General features: G+C 39.3%; 1 long non-coding RNA gene across 1 annotated transcript; it reads left to right on the top strand.

The window, feature by feature from the left end:
• The first annotated feature begins 6930 nt into the window (after positions 1-6930).
• LOC124165976 lies at positions 6931-13789 on the top strand. Its single transcript, XR_006866371.1, has 3 exons — positions 6931-7273; positions 11381-11435; positions 13733-13789. It is a non-coding gene; the product is annotated as an uncharacterized LOC124165976 (long non-coding RNA).
• Positions 13790-17449: the final 3660 nt, after the last annotated feature.

Below are 17449 nucleotides of genomic sequence, written 5' to 3'. Positions count from 1 at the left end.
AAAAGCGCTTTAAAAGAGGATATAGTTACCTACTTGTTCCTGGGAACCAAAGCCTCCTTGCACCCGCCTCCGTTTCGTTGTGACTTCAATAAGTGTTCGTTGCATCCATCGAGAAAGATTTTACTTTCCATTGTAGCGAGAAGCAGTTCGAAGTTAAGCAAAATTTTTAAAATGATTCCTAGTTGTAGTCCGCAATTTTTTTTGCTACCCATGTAAGAATGATGATAGTTCGGTTTTCGATGGAACTGATTACCTGATATTTTTTAATGTCTTTTTGATTCAAGTTTTTGACAGTGAAATTATTAGCTAGTATTTCTTCAATATTAAAATTATAAATTATTATGGTCTCTGCCACTGGTTTACATTTATGTTGCATTGCACTCAACTACTTATTATTTGCGGTGACTTTATGGTATGTACCCTTATTTGACGGTTTTACCCTTGGGTCTTCGCGCGGAGGCCGCGTGCGGACGGTAATAAACCTAACGGTTCGCGCGCTTTCCTAGCCCTTTTCACTCGGCGGCTGCCCACTTGTGTCCCCAGATTTGTTCTTTTACTTTGAACACGTGCAAATTTTTCCAATCTAGAAGTTTAATTTTCCCAAAATAAGCCGTCTAAGCGATTGGCTCGCTCATTTCTAGCCGAGTCAGTTTCCTTTCAGTATTCCTTGTCGAATTGCCGAAGGACGTCCACAGAGTAGTTGCTCAGTTATGGATAAAACGACAGTGACTAGTCAAGATTTACATAGTGTCGTCTTGGCAAATAGAGAGGGAACTATTCACAAAGTTTTTATACATGGAGCGGGAATCGTGAAATATGACATTCTTCCTATTGGGCAGCTTTCCGAAGAGGCATTGGAAGCCCGACACAAGGATTAGAACATTAGAAGATTAGAAAAAATCGGGTAAAACATACCAGAAAAGTTGACTTTTTGACTCAAAATTTACCTTATGTAAAACTATTTGATAGCTTCAACGTTGTTAGCAGTAGAAAAAATTCTATTTTTCCCTTGATATTTCCTGAGCAGAAGATAGGCGTGCCCCTGTAGAGTTTGCTTCCCGCATCACATTCGCCTATTTTTATTGTTATCGCCCTTCTAAACAATATTTTGGCCTACATAATCCTAAATAAGTTAAATTGCACATTTACAATACACAATTTGTAAAATGTTTCGTTAATTTACTAATAACTTAGACTCTAGCGACTTTTGGCCAGCTTTTTCCTATTCTAGCCCACTGTGCGGCGGAGAGTACGGCGACGCGGCAAGCGGGAGGATGCAATACGGTCTCATTTACTTTTACGTGTGGATAATAGATATATTAGTGACAGAAAATAATCACCAGAAAGTAAAATTAATAAATATTGCTACGAATGACTCTCATTATGCGATCGCTGGGCACTGCAAGAGGTGCACTGAAAGGTTTCTTTCTTTGAGTGCATTCCATGGAGAATGGACTTAAATCGCGTGCTTAAAGTGGGGAAACGGACTCTTTTACTAACTAATAAACTTTTTAACAATAACAATTAACATATTCCTTAAACGTGATGGAAAATGGCTCAATACAGTACTTGATTTTGCCGAATTTTCCCAAATCAAGTACTGTCTTGGTGCTTGAAGAGTTCATTATTTTTATCCAGTAAGGTTATTTAGTTTATATTCTTGATTTAAAGCAATTAATAATTATTCCTTATGCAGCACAATTTACATGTTGCTCTAGTTTATCCAGTGCAGATGGACGTCAATTCATGTTTTCAGGGCTGTATCGAGAGAACGAATAGGATGAAAACGAATGCAAAAGGAAGATACAGTGACCATCCTCGGAGGCAAGAAGAACTCTGCCAAGTGGATAAAATGCAACCCCGAGTATTATGTTATGTCAGATTAAGAGGCTCTCTCACTATGTAATTGTGTCCATGCAGCTCACAAAATTTCGGTGAAAGGGTGTTCGAAAATCTGAAATGCCAGGGATATAATATTAACCCCAGCGATGAGAGAGTGACGCGAGCATATGATTTCATTTACCCGAGTTAAATTATTGTAGCAGAGGTTATATAAGAAGTTTCCAAAAATGGTTCTGCATCTTACTGCGACTCGAATCTTAACGTGCATTTCCACAGATCCAAGTTTCGCGTCGCATATAAAGTGCACTTTAATTTGCAAACACGGCTTTGACAGCAGTTAGCACATGCGCAATATAATCTCACGTGGGAACGAGGGCCTATGTCTCATGAATTATTGCTCGTGAGCACCTTTGTGCCTTCTTGTTTAGGTAAAAAATGCTGTTCGTTAGGCGAAGCATGAAACAGGCACGAGTATTCAAAAGTCATCACAATTATTCTAGATTTCCTCTCCAAATAATTTAATTTTCTCTCTCTCTCACTGACGCTTTAAATGCAATTAGTATATCACCAACCGTGCATAAGGTCTTCATTGACGGAGCTGACTTTGCAAAAGAGTCCATTCTTAATTGCGACAACTGTCAGGGGAAGCAATATAGGCACGGTTTAAGGACGTGAGAAAGTTCCGTGAACAGTTGACTAGAAAAATGGCACGAGTGGCCACAAATAGGGATTTATTCCGAAGACAACTCCTGATGTAATAACTGATAATGACAAAAATTACGCCAATTAAACTGGAGGAAACACATACCTTGCCGAAAAATGTAATGGATCTGTTTTTGAAAAAGGAAAACAATGCTTTAGCTCAGACAGTGAAAGTGATAAAAACTCGTCAGATAGTGAATGAAAAACAGTAACCTTTTATTGCTGACAGTGCTAATTGCAGTATGTTAGTTGGGAAAAGTGTAAATTGTGTTGCTTTTGTTTATGTTATGTCTGTATGGTAAAGTATTTCTGAAAAATAACCATTTTGTCAGCAGCGCAGTTTATTAAGAATAATGACGTTGATGTATAGGTAAGAGATTTAAATCAATACTTTAAATTGAGCATAAGGCATAGTTCAAAATGAACTGTATTTCTTAGAACGAATACATTATTCGATGTGAGTAATATGCCTTCCGAAACTTTTAAAGCTAGCAGGAGTTCAAACCAAAAACAAGTTCGAAGGGATCGGTACACTACAACAATACTATAAAACGACTGTTGTCAGAAGGCCTTTAAATATGTATGGCAGGTAAGAAAGAGGAGGACATGAATCATCTAGGGCTCTTGCCTAGAAATTGAGCTTGTTTCTTAATAAAAGCCCACTGTGCGCCGCTTTAAAAGTGGGAGGGGAAGGAAGGGAGCGGAGGAGAGATGTTGGCCACACGGCGAGACATGGGTAGGGGTGGGGAATTGCGGGTGTAGTTCTTATATGTTCTAAGTCTGTATCTGTGGAAATCGACTACTGGTGGCATCGACTATCGACGGAATCCACTATCGAAATCACGGGCGGGAGTCCAAATCTTGGCATTCAAAAAAATTAAGCTTCGCGTTATGACTTGAGGAATAAATTCCACTGAAAAATATATTTTTTGTTTCATCGCCTCAGTAGATAAAAAAGCACGATTGAAATCACATTTCGAAGAGCATTTTTCTTTATGAAAATAGGGACTTTTCATGGCAGGATATTTTACATCTTAAGGCAGTTCATTGATTTTTTTAATTAATCTGCATTTCTTAATAACCCAGGCGGACGGCGTTCTTGGGTGTTCCGAATAGAAATGATAAAAAACTCTCCAGCACCGTTATCAGCCTCCTTCATTTTTGCCAGGGCTGCCTGAAGCCAACCGGGGAAAATAAATTCACTGATGAATCAGTTTAAAGATATTAAATGAGACGACGTCTTTATCCAATGAAACCAGAAGGAGAATAAGAAGAGAGTAGCGGCTCGAGCCGATACCTTTACAAAGAATGAATATACATGTACAAACGTAATTATTTGCTTTGCCAACCTCGCTGCCGTGAATGACACCTGCCCTTTGCGAACAGGTCCCACTCCATGTTTTCAGGGAAGAGTTAGCTGGTAAGGTTTTCCAACTAAATTCCAACAGTGTTTTTCACGTGACACCATCACGTGGACTACCATTCGTCTGGCTCCTACCCTTCCACATATTTGGCGTGAGTGGCCCTTCCTGAGGTAATTTAGATTTATTCCTGTCAGTGTAGCTCTTGGGGTCATAGGAGCACGCAAGTAACGGAAAGGTTTTAGCCCATTGGAAAGGACGCTGTGTATACTGAAGGCTACATATGGAAATAGTATACGGACAGAGTAACCTTTAAAGGGCACTAATTGTTTACTAATGGCTACACAGTAGCGGATACAGAAAAAAACTCTAGAGGGGGGCGCAAAAGATATCTTGACCAACCTTTGCTTTTATCCTAAAAAAATAATCAAGTCACATACAAAGTTTAAGAAAGTGTTATTTGAACTGATTATACGCACATGAAATACAAAGCCATCTTATGACATAAAAAAGTTAAAATTGTAGTCCTGCAATGTTTGGTTATGCGGGCGGCCAGGAAAGGGTTGGGGGGCGCGCCTCCCATATGCATCCGCCACTGAGATTACATATGGAAACAGTATATGAAAGGTATACATATACCTCTCAGATACTGTTTCCATATGTAGCACATACGTATACAGTATATGAAAGGTATACAGATACCTTTCGTATACTGTATACGTATATGCTTCAGGATACTGTTTATGTATACTTAGAATCTAAAACATGTATACAGTTTCTCAAGGAAACAGTATACACCTGGTATACTTACGGTATATGTATACCGTTACCAGTTGCTGTCTGGGATATGCCCAATTCATTACGTTGCGCTCTTAAATTAGAAAGGGATCTCAACCTTGTCTTGAAAATTTCAGTACAAGACGGAACATGTAAAGAATACTCACACTTACCGCTTGAGCAACTAACGATATAACGGCAGTCTTTTCTACAATTTCCACTATCCACAGTTTTCGATAATAGACCGTTGTAAAATGAAAAAATAAATAAATCATCAACACATTTCAATGCCGTTCATATGTTTAGAAGCACTAAAAAACGTATGAATTGGCCACTTAGTTGTAATTTTAATTTATCATGTAATCATAAATAGAAAATAAAATTCAGTTGCATATCACGTAGTAATTCATTATTGCATTTGCAATGCTTCACCTGCGACGGTTCCGGAGCAACAATGCTTTCGAAACCATACGCCAACCGTTACTACGGGACTATTGTTATTCCTCATACGAATGCATTCAGAGCAATCGAGAGCAGACGTTTGACAACTGAAAATACTGCTTTTAAGCTGTTAATTGAGCAACTTGAAGTCCAGCATGGGCCAGTGCTTGTGCCGTAAGTGTCATAACCATTGTAGGATAGTATTTTTAGACCTAAATCCACTAAATATTGGCTGATTTTAATTGAAATACGTGGCGGAAAGGATATTGCCTAGCAACCACTTGGATATAATCATCATGCATCCCTTGGCTGGTCGGTCCTCGAAGGATTCGACAGTTTTCGAGGGCTAATGCACAAAAAGTTGCGTATAGTCTTAATTTTGGGAGTAATATCCCTCAGAACGGAATTAACTTAACAATATTCGGGATCTTAAACCTGATGAGTTCGGTTCGATGGCGTGCTTCCTGAATTGAAGCGCAGAGTTCATGCTCTCGTTCTCTTCGTTACGCGAAATCGCTTTCGCTTAATTTCTGCGAGGGCCAATTACTGCGACGAAGCGTATCCATAGTGTCTTATTAAATAAGAATCCTAATCAAAGAAGAAGTAAGGCCTAATGTGTTCTTAAATCGCAGATAACCTATGCCCGAGACCTGATTGAATTGAATTGATTGTCACATACGACGAGAAATGCATAAAATAGGAATTTAATCTGCAACTCTTAGCTGATTATGTATGTTTGCATGCAATTTAATTGATATGAGGTTCATAAATTCGTTTTTGATTGGAAATGAATGTGGGGAAGGTTGAACTAATCATTTAAAAAAAATCAATTACTCGCTAAAGTGTCCTTTCCTCAATTTTAGTTGATGAACTACCAGCAGTCCTGTGTAATAATGGTAATATGTATATTGTAATAGGCAGGGGCGTATTCAGGACGATATGTTAGGGGGGCACGACCCGGGGGGGTAATATTTGAACATTTTTATCTCTAAAAATAACATTTTATGCTATTTTGGACGTTAAAATTAAGCAATTCATGGGTCGTCGGGAAACTTTTTTTTGCTAAAATATATTGGTGGAGCAGAATATATTTTTTTATAGGTTAATATTATCCTCCTTATATGAAATGCTTTTGGTAGGTTGGCACGTGCCCCCTGAGACTTCTCCCACCCCCACCCCGACTACGCCCCTGGATATAAATTTTTTACTTCATAGTAGCGTATTTATCCCTTTCGCATCCTTAAGAGCCTTGCCCAGTGACGTAACTAGGAATATGCATTGGGAGTGGGGGAAGGGTTAGGCCTGAGGGGGCGACCTCCCCCCCTGGCATGCCATTGTGAAAAATGGCATGCCTGGAAGTACATTTTACATCATTTTATGCTTAAAATTTAACTCACGGCAGATGCAGTTATTATACGGAAAAACTAGTCAATGGTTTTAAATATTCTTTTTATTTCTCTGAGGCTGGGGGAATCTATCCCCCTTCGTGGAGGAATTTATCCCGCTCATACCACCCCCATCGTTACGCCACTGACCTGACCTATGTAACTCCCTACGGGCCATCCCTTACCCTTCTTCGCATCCACCTACCCTTGGACGATCGTTTTCATATAGAGATTATAGGACTTTCATATCCTTCATTTCCCTCCAGGCAAGCGAAAACGGCAGGGCGACTGTCAAGACGCGTATCGGCCCGGAGGGAGCGAGGAGGCCTCCCGGGATGATGTCCCTCCATCGGCAGAGGCTGCGGAGCGACTCAGCACCGTGGATGAGGCGAGGGAAATTCCACCACCCTCCAATCCGCCGATGGAGGGCGAAGGAGATGAAGAAATCGTCCCGGGTTGGCTTTTTGAGCGACACCATATTGGGGCGGGTGATGCTGGCCCAGTTGTGGGCCAGGACCCTCCACGGCACATGCCGAGGGCCTTTCAAGGCGTCGAGGGGATCGGCTACCTCAACTTCCACTTGCGAATTACTGCGGAGGAAGTCGAAGGGCAGTGGGTAATCCGCAGGGTAGAGGTAGTCGCCCCCCTCGACGTCGTGGTGGTCTACCCGGGCCACCCAGCCTTCGCCGTGGAGGTGCGATTTCCGCCGGCCGGGCCCCATGGAGACGGTCCCGCTTGAGGCCCGCAGCCGGCCTCCATCAAGAGGTGAGTGAATCATCTTTTGCGTGGCAATAATGAGTATTTTGAACACTTTGAAGCCCCAGCCCTATCCAATCTCACGGGATACCATGCATTACCATCACATCGAAATATAAAATTCGTGAATACTTACACATTCATTGGTACCATCAGTTATCAACTCATAGCTCTTGATGTTGGTTCGCTAAGTAGTCTGCATTTACTAACTACACAGCAAACCGCCACTATAGGCGTGTGGCAGAGGTTGTTGAATCACCAGCCGCGGGCAAAAAAATGTTAAAAGTAAATAAGGTGCTTATTAGAGATATTTAACTGCATAATCCCAACCAGAATTTATTAAAACGACCGGAATTATCTCGAATATTCTTGGAAACAACAAATGCCTAAACATCCGTATAGCAAAATATCTCTCTTGCGTGATCGTTTCTGTATCTGTGAGTTAAACTCGCCCCAACCAGCCAGTTTACTAATGAAATTTTAAAATAGCGCATGTGTAATGCTGGAAGCTGAGAATATTGTTTAGGTGAAGAGAAAAATGAAATTATTAGAGCGAGATCAATAAGAAAAAATGAACAATGATAAATAAACGCATGCAAACAATCAATCGATCGATCAATAACAATTTTTTGGACAATTTTGACATATTTTTGCGCAAGCCCGAGTATTCCTCGGGAAATATTTCCCTCCAGGGACTCGGGCCCGATTAGAACTAGGGCTGTCGTATTTGATTCCGTGGAAAAGAATTCCGTACGTTTTTCTCGAGCCCCAACTATTCAGCCTTTTTATTAAGCTCTTTATCTAGTCTTGCTTAAAAGCAGGAATGGCAAGTGAAACGAAACGAAAGGCAAGACCAGTGAAATTTCAATAGTTTCGTTCCCTGGAGCGAAATGTAGAAACGAAACGAAATGAATTTAATCCCGGGGAGCTAAAGTCAGGGTCAGTGGCGCCGACTCCATGGGGCCTGAGCCCCCTCAAAAATTCGTTATGTGTGTGAGGAAAAAAATGTGTCGGGCTTGTCGATTTTCCCCGTAATATCCAAATATCGAGATCCGAGTTATCAGGGTTCTAATGTTGATCATTAAGGCCCCTTTCAGACGTGACGGCTTTTCGCTGCATAGATGGACCCATATCCGTCATTTTAGCGTGTGGTAATCATTTAAAATATTTCTTCGTTTCTGTTAAAATTATTAGATAAATTCATTACACATAACCTTTTCCTTATTTTTCAATACAACTGAGTAATTTGTTACAAATAATTTTAAAATTAAAAATTAAAAATGTACAGCGGTTACGTCTCTCCTGCCTCGCCTGCCTTAGCTTACCACACGTCAATCATTATGGCAGATACGATGCTTATTTTAATTCAAAATGTAATTTTCAAGGAATTTCGAATGCATAAACGTGCTAATTAAATCATCAAAATAGCCAGGTTGCCCGTCAGTATGACAAATCAGGTTCCTCGAGCAGTGGCGTAGAAGTGGCGGGGGGGTTTTGGGGAAACCCCTCCCCCCCCCCACCCGAGAGCTCAAATGAAATTTTAAAGTTAAATCCATTTTACTTAATTGGATTAATATTACTCGTAGAATAATGTAAGGATACATGAAATATCCCCCAGAAACCCTTTAAACTCACTGTTTTGAACCATTAATCATATTTTTTTTCTGGGGGAGGGCCCCCGCACCTCCCACTTTCGTGGCGGGTATTCTATAACCCCCAGACCCCCTGAATTAGTTGCGCATAAACCCCCCCTAACTTTAATTCCAGGCTGCGCCGCTGTCTTCGAGTGCTAAACAGAATTAGGTACAGCAATCGATACATGGGCGTACCAAGCGAGGGGGAGCAGGGGGCAGCTGCCCCCCCCCCCCCCCAGAAGCAAAAGTAAATTTAGTTCAAATCGAAAATTTTGAACAAATTTTCTTTTAATTCAAGAAAATTGATATATAACATATATAATTAAAATAGAAATATTGTTTCGATCAAATTATTTTAAAAATTAATAAAGCGCTGTTATTTTTGTTTCCTTAACTTTTTCTTTGTTACAACTTGTACGACCATGGCATGTCCCCCTCTAGTTTTGATCCTGGGTATGCCCTTGAAGTGATAGAAAAAGTAAGCAAAAACTTGATGGCCAAGGGGTACTTTAAAGTGAGTCTCCGTTTTGTGCTGACATCGAGGGGAAATTGATATGCTCCTCTAAATATCAAGTCGATCACGTTTGTTTTCTTTACCAAATTTCTCCACCAAACTCTGTTCTGAAAAAAAATCACTTGTACCCCTTGGCGTCTCACCCACCTCATTTGCAGCTGAATCATTTGCGCTATGAGGGAAGGGTGGGGAAAGAAAGGCTGAGAGAAACTCGGCTTTGCCATCAGCCTGATCTTGACCAAAGGCGCCGAGGAGACCACGGTTTGAATTTCCATCCGACAGTACTGACAAGGAGACATCGCCAAAGTGATTTTCGGGATCTACATTCGGATGTTATTTTCTGAAACTATATAGGTAAGGTAGAAAAAGTGTCACGGTCAAAGTGTCAAAAATTGATATTAAATTTAAAAAATCGTGAAGTAACTAGATAAAACGAATGGGTGATTTCAAAAATTAGAAGAGAGAAAAACTATTTCCGACACTGGGACTCGGTCCCTAGACACTTTATACAGGTTTAATAACTAGCGCCCTAGACCACACCGCCATGGCCATATTTGAGAGATGGAGATTACTCAATGGATGTGATGCTGCGCGAAATCTTTACAAGCGAGCATCTCTCGAACCCGGGCCTATGTGGAAGAAAGCCGTGACACTTTTTCTGCCTTACCTATATAGTTTCAGAAAATAACATCCACATCCAGATCCCAAACATCACTTTGGCGATGTCTCCTTGTGAGCTTTAAGTGGCCTCCGATGAGCACTCCGATGAGGAGAGGTCAGGCAGTCTCTGAAAAATCTCTGCCATCGCCAATATATGAACTCGGTGAATGCCTCACTACTTTGAACCCGGAACATGATGATTTTTTGTGGACATAAGCCTACATTAACGCCTCTTTTAAGAAAATCTACCAACCTTCGATCAAAGTTTTAGTGAATTATATTCTACCGCAGTGGTGTAACTATGGGGGGGGGGGGGGGGGGAGGAACGAGGAGGATAGACAACCCCCAAGCCCTCAGAGAAATAAAAAAAATTTAAACTATTGCCTATTTTTGGTATTCAATAACTGCATCAGCTCAAAGTTAAATTTAAAATGCAAAAACGATGCAAAATGTATTTCCAGGCATGTCATTTTTCAAAAGTTTTCCCGGACCCCTTGGGCAGTGTATGATCCACGGGGCGGAGGGGCCACGTAAATGCCTAGGTTTTCCTTTCATGACATGATGTGAATCAAATAGCCATACTTGAGACACAAGATATTTCGTCGATATGAACAGCGATAGTATGGCGAGTGTGAAAACTGGATAGATCGCGAAACACAGCCAAGCAAAGGAATATGGATTCACACACTAATGACAAGATAATATCCGCATAGGGTTCACGCGAGGATTGCATTCCTGCTCAGTGCTAGCTGCGTTTTTTTTCCAAATAAAATAATCTTTATTACCTCTTGGTTCTCAGGCATTTTCTAGGAATTTTTTCCACGTATGTAAATTTCGAGCTTCTCAAAACTCGTCGGTGTCCATCTGCATCGGCTGTATTCTTCGAATTAGATTGTCTTCAGCGGTTTTCTGTTTTGGGAGTGGGCGTGCAAAAATATTTTAAGGATAATTTTATGGCAGCGGAAAACTTTGATCTAATAATATGAAAAGAGAGATAAAATAATTTCATGGATGACTATTTATTGGCTTTAAATTGTTGGACGAAGTTAAGAATTATTAAAAAGAAATATGACTCGAACCCCGAATTATTCATCAAATTATTAAAAGGATATATTTCTTATTTATAATAATAACAAATTTTGGATGGCTATTGTAATTATTATATAATCTACAATTTGTCGGTTGGTAATATTGTGTTTCTAAATTTTAAGTACTTAATGATAATATGTGCTACCTATCAAGTAAAATACTACGCTAGTAAACGCTATTCAAAACTATAATTTAACCTTTATATTTCCTTAATTTTAGGACCATGACATCTCGGTCCTCCCCGCCCCAAACATGGCGCCAAGAACAGCCAAAGGTATGTGAAATATGCTCTTTTTATTGTCCCTATAAACTTTTTGTTTCTTAACCCTTGCACTTATTTAAAATGAGAATTTTCTACTTAATCATTATAATTGTTGTTGAAAAAAATAAATTCCCCTAGGCCGTACTATTTGCTGGGCAAAAAGGTGGGAAATAGAAAGGATGAGAGGGGGTGCAAACCTGAGTGTATGTGTGATTGCGACCTTTGTTCCTTGGAGCAAATCCTCTAGGTGTGTGAGTGAGCTTATGCGATTGATTGTTTCATAGTGTTTCAGCTTTATTTTTGTGTATTTAAATTGTTGGACCTCTCTGTCATCCTTCTAACTTCCCAGCCCCCCACCTTTTTGCTCAGCAAAGAGTGCGGGCTTGGGGAATTTATTTTCTTTCGACTGTTAAACGGCCGTAGATTGTTCAATCACCTGTATAATTATTTTGGCTGCTATACATTTTGCCATTTACCATACAGCATAAAATACCACGTAGTTTAAACATATCCTTAATAGAGCTTAAAATGAATGCGTTATTGATATTACATAGAAGCAACATTGCAAGCATACTGGGTTAAACTAGGCAGGATAATGGTATTTTCCCCGCTTTGAAGCCGTGTTGTTATCGATAACAATCGTCAAAACGTTACGGATTTTTTTTATTTAGGAAACTCCTGCCATACACCTGATACTATTTCCTTTTTAATATCCTGACAACAAATGTCGGCCTTCATCTCGTATTTTCGGCTCCACCTCTAAGGGCTTTGCATAGTACACTAAATACTAAGCCGTTTAATGTACTGATTGCACTGGAATGTCGTCAAAGTGAATTTCGTGAAGTACTAAAGAATCGCTATTGTCATGTTTGTGTGCTCATTACCTCATTGGGTTTTTCGAACAAGATGTTGAAGTCACAAGTCCACACTGTGGCACATGTGGCGAGGGTCGTGCTTGCTTAGTCACTGTCAGGAGTGAAAACCGCCTATTTTGTCGCTGGTCGGCGACGACGAATGTCAAAGCACTGCAGAAACAAGTGACTTTGTATACAGTCACGCGCACGGGTGCAAAGTTAAATACACCAAAGGATGAAGTTCGCCATTAAAAAAATATTTTACTTAGCCGGGATTCGAATAGTTTTGTACCAAAGGCGTACCCAGGACCATAACTAGGGGGGCAAGCCATAGTCTAGGGGAGGGGGGGGGGGGGGGGGGGGCAAGCCATAGTCTAGAGGGCGGGGGGCAAACCAAGTTGTGACATTACTTTATGAGATTATTTCCTTGAAAAAATAGTTTTTTTTTAGATACATATCTTATACAAATACATATCATTTTTCGTGGGTTTAATGAAAATGTCTTGAATGCTTTCGTTTCAATTCAGTAGGTACTGATTTTCCGGTTTTTGCTTCTAGGGGGGGAAAGGGGAGGGAAGACAAACGATGGTAGTAGCAAAATGGACGGTAAAACTTTTGGCAAATAAAATTTATGACTATTGGCTTAGAGGCGTAACTGCCAGATTACATGACAGGAATTGTGAGAGACAAATTCGATTCTTGAGATGGTTTAACGACTTCCTTTGGAAATTTTGCTCATAAAAGGCTTTTTATAATTTTTAGAGACAAGTAAGATTTACACATTTAATTCTTTCATCGATTTTGATATTAATAACAGTGATAAATAGTTAAAAACTGCGACAAAACAATGATGAGGCGGAAGCGATTGATTCTTACACCAAATATATACATGGTTATATAATCACTATCACGTATATATATTCTAATATAATTTACGCATTGATTTAATTTTTTTAGGAACGGAAAATCACCATAGCGTCCATCCATTAATTACGTGAGGCGATTTTTACACTCCCTACCATCCCCCCTTGGTGAGATATCGTGATAAGTATTTGGCTCGACCCCCACCCCTTTCCTCTAATGTCACGAGAGATTGTTCTAAAGGCGTATTGTCGGTGTAAATACGGTAATATGTGCTTAATTGAGTTGTGTTTACTAGAATAACAATTTGAGATCAGTGAAAAGTAGTTTCTAAGATAACTGAGATCGCAATTGTACACTGTTTCTTGCGGAAAAAAATTACGTAATACTTGCCCGCACCCCCACTCTCCGGCACGTGAGATTAGTTGAGAATCGGTTAGATCGCCCTAAACGCCTCGCGTAATTAATGGATGCCCCCATATTGGTTGAGAATAATCAATGAAGCAGTATCGATTTGGCCATACGTGATGGTGCTTCGGTAAATTGCTGTATCTTCTGTTGCATTTAATCTTATACTTAAAATTCATTTCCCAGGCCAGAACACCAGGCCACCTCCTCGCTCCAACCCTGGAGATTGCGTCCATGCAGGTAGGATACCTTTTTTCATCTTAATACTCTTATCACCTACCAAAATCAGGTAATAGTTCAACCATTAATTCGAATTTATAGTAATCGAAGTTATCCGAAGAGAAGTCACCATATTTTTAGACAATCAGTCTATTCAGCATTTTCATTATCACATACATTCAAATACCTAAAGCAAATGGGAATATACGGGTAATAGCCACGGTGCTAACTTTACGATATCACCCGCAGATCACACATTGTGCGAAAAGTCCACAGAGAAAATCATTAGCTTTGACAAGGATTCGAACCCGGATCCACCGATTTCCGATCGAGTGCTTTAACCAGTTCAGTTACAGAAATTACCCATATCCTGGGGTAACAGCAGTCGCTAATGTCATGTCCTACTAAATGGTTGTAAAATAAGAATTATGAGGATTTTAGATGACTTAGGCACGTTAAACTGAAATATTTATGTTTATTATATTAAATAATTCCGCATTTAAAAAATCACAAAAAAGTAAACGGAAATATGGACTTAATATGAAGTCAATGGTTAAAAAAATATCTTTCCATGGTAAAAAAAGGCTGAAAATTTTAAGGGCACTGCCAATAGGCTTACATAAGTTTATGAGCTTTTAGAACCTTAAGTTAAATTTGAATTCCGAAGCACATGTTACATAAATACCCCTCAGGAGTGTTCCATCTAGAACATTCTTGATGTGCCCTTAATTCACAAGTATTGCACCGATACCACATTTCTCCCTCTTATCCGGTGTCTTCGTTAATAGAAAGTGGTTTATTTACCCATTTCCGTTAAAAATAACTCACTTTCTAATTCGTCTTCACAAACCTTTCTCTCATCAATAGCAGTGTCTGAGTCAGATTCAAAGTTTCCTGCGCATTTTCTTTTGCTTCTCTTTCTGTGTTTTTCTTTTAGCAATAGCAGCCGTTTGCTAATGATTTTTATTTGAAGATGTCTGCTACAGGCTAAAAGCTTTATTTTTTTATTTCAACAATTTTCCAACGTTCCCGTTAATACAAATTATTGTTTAATAGGCCTTGCATTGTGGACGATTTTGAGATCGGAAAAATGGGCTGCCGTGGATGTATGGATGGTGTTGGTGGGCTTTTGTTAACGATGTTCGTTGCAAAATTTGGAATTAGTTCCGTACTTTCAATGAATGGAGTCATTCATCAATTTTTTTAAATGTCGATTGTGATATGGCTTGAAAAATAGAGAGACCAGTGATATTTCGTTTTTCGATCCGTCGAGTCGCCTAATTCACGTTCTTCTCGCGACGTAAAAGCGGCAGTCTAGCCCTTTCGCGAATAAGTTGATGACGTCACAAACTCCTGCCGAGCGTACCACTGCTTCTCCGCAACTCCTCCGTTTTGCGCATCGGTTCCACGTGGATCAAAGTTATTTACATTCCAGTGAGCGACTCCTTCCTTCAATTAGCGGTTATCTCTGAACGTATGAATGAGATGGAACACTAATGACGTCACCAACGCATGAAAAGTAGGCGGAATACTTCGTGTTTTTTTAATTGATAACTAATGAGAAAATCACGTTATGAGGAATGTGACATTTTTGTCATAACTGAGGTTTCCCTTTCGTCATAACTGAGGTTTCCCTTCCGTCTTTCCGTTCCGTCTCCTCTTCGAGTCGAATTGTCTCGGAAACCCAAAAAAATCGAGATTGAAAAATGTCTAAATTTCATTGACCAAAAATGTCAATTCTTGGGTTTTCGGACACAAGAAACCCGAAAAAAAACACTTAAATTTACGAAAATTCAACCGTTGACCAAGTAAGGTCACCGTCAAGGTCATAAGGGTGGCAAAAAGAATAGCATACCAACAAAGGTGTCGATCCATGGATTTTATAGGGCACCCAAGTCATTGATATTGTCCAAATACCCGTATTATTCACTAATTGACCTCCAAGGTTAATACGGAGGTCAAAGGCCGTAGAGGTAAACGTCCGGCCATCGTGACACCCAGGTTTCGAACCATGTGTTTTCAAGGGTGCCAAAGACGATTTTTCAATTAATAGATCCGTACTGCTGATTTGTTGACCACCGAGGTCTCAATGGGGGTCAAAGGTCATAGAGTTAAATGTCTGGCCATCATGACAACCAACGTGTCAAACCATAGGTTTTGAAGGGTCCCAAAGTCGGTTACGCAGTTCATTCATCCGTACAACAATTTATTTTGACCTCCGAAAGTCATAATGGGGGTCAAAGGTCATAGAGATTTTAGTCGACCGCTTTGACTTTCTGACCGCTTTTGATTCAGATATTTTAAACTTCATTCGCTACTTCGATTACCAAAATTTTATCTCCCTCATTAACTTCAATAGCATTTTAAAAAAGGTGATTGTTTATTTTTAAACTCTAGCTAAATTTGAGGATTCTTTTTCAAAACTCTCTTCTACAATTCTAGGCCATTAAGCCTGATATAGAAAGTAGGAATTCATGGTGTGGTATAATTTAAAAATTCTATCTACAGCTGACGAAAGAGGTAACTAGCGCGTTTTACAGTAACCAAGTATTTTCTTGTACATGCGACTTCCGCAGTTTCACAAAATTCGTTCAGCATTTGAAGACGCACACTGTAATGTAGAAATAGAAATATATTTTAATGACAATATTTTCCGCATCTGCGGGCAACAAAACAGCAGCTGTTTGAACGGACTTATGTATCATGTGCGCTGCAAAACCGATTTGATAACTTGTGATGTACAGACCTTAGATCTGAAGGAATGGCTATAAAAAATAGAATGGAAATACATCCTTCTGCTAATGCTAGTTTCTTTTCTTCGTTTTCATAAATTGTTTTTACTTAAAATTTCTGTATTTTGGAGGAAGATAGAGCAGTATTTAAATATCTTTTATGGTCTTGCGTCTCCAAGTGCTTCGAAATATCATACTGCCGTGAAAAATAGAAATTTATCCGTTACATTTCACACATTCTTAACAAATTTCACAGAGTAATCGCGTCTGGATTTTTTTAATAAAATGAGATTCACTTCTTAGATGATCTTTGAATCCACATCCTCTTTTCTTACGTATTGTGACAAGAATATAAAAAATTAAATTATGTCGTAAATTGTTTAAAAAAATTTAATTGAAAACTCTGTAAGTACATACGTACAAAATTACATAAAAATATTTAATAAGTTATTCAATATATTAAATATAATTGATTGTTATAAAGCACATTTATTTTTAAAATTATTTTAATCCAATCCTCTCTTTCTTTCTAATTATAAATATGTTAGTAGGTATTATTTATTCCCAGAATTTTCCGTAGCGTACGTAAATCGTAGGTGTCACTTGCAAAGCCGGCGCTAGACCTTTTTCCACCATCGCAAAATATATATAACACGAGAGCTGTCTGCTAACAGTAAGTAAAAAATTATGCATTTATGAAATAACTAAATTACTTACCTGAATAATATGAATGCTGATTTGTTGACATCCCTTTTTAGTAGCGCTAGCGCGCAGCTCAATTTGCATCGCATAATTGACCGTTTAAAAATTACTATATGCGAAGGCGTTGCCGCGTTACTTCGTGGACGACCGGCTTTACACCATGACCCTTTTCCTCTCTAAAATTCCTCCCGTTTACAACTTTTGTACAAGATTTCATGTTTTTATAACGATGTTCCGAATGATGCTAGAT

The sequence above is a fragment of the Ischnura elegans genome, chromosome 9 (assembly GCF_921293095.1).
Source record: "Ischnura elegans chromosome 9, ioIscEleg1.1, whole genome shotgun sequence".
NCBI lineage: Eukaryota > Metazoa > Arthropoda > Insecta > Odonata > Coenagrionidae > Ischnura > Ischnura elegans.
Note: the sequence above shows the minus strand (reverse complement) of the source record. Positions and strands in the feature narration are given on the sequence as shown.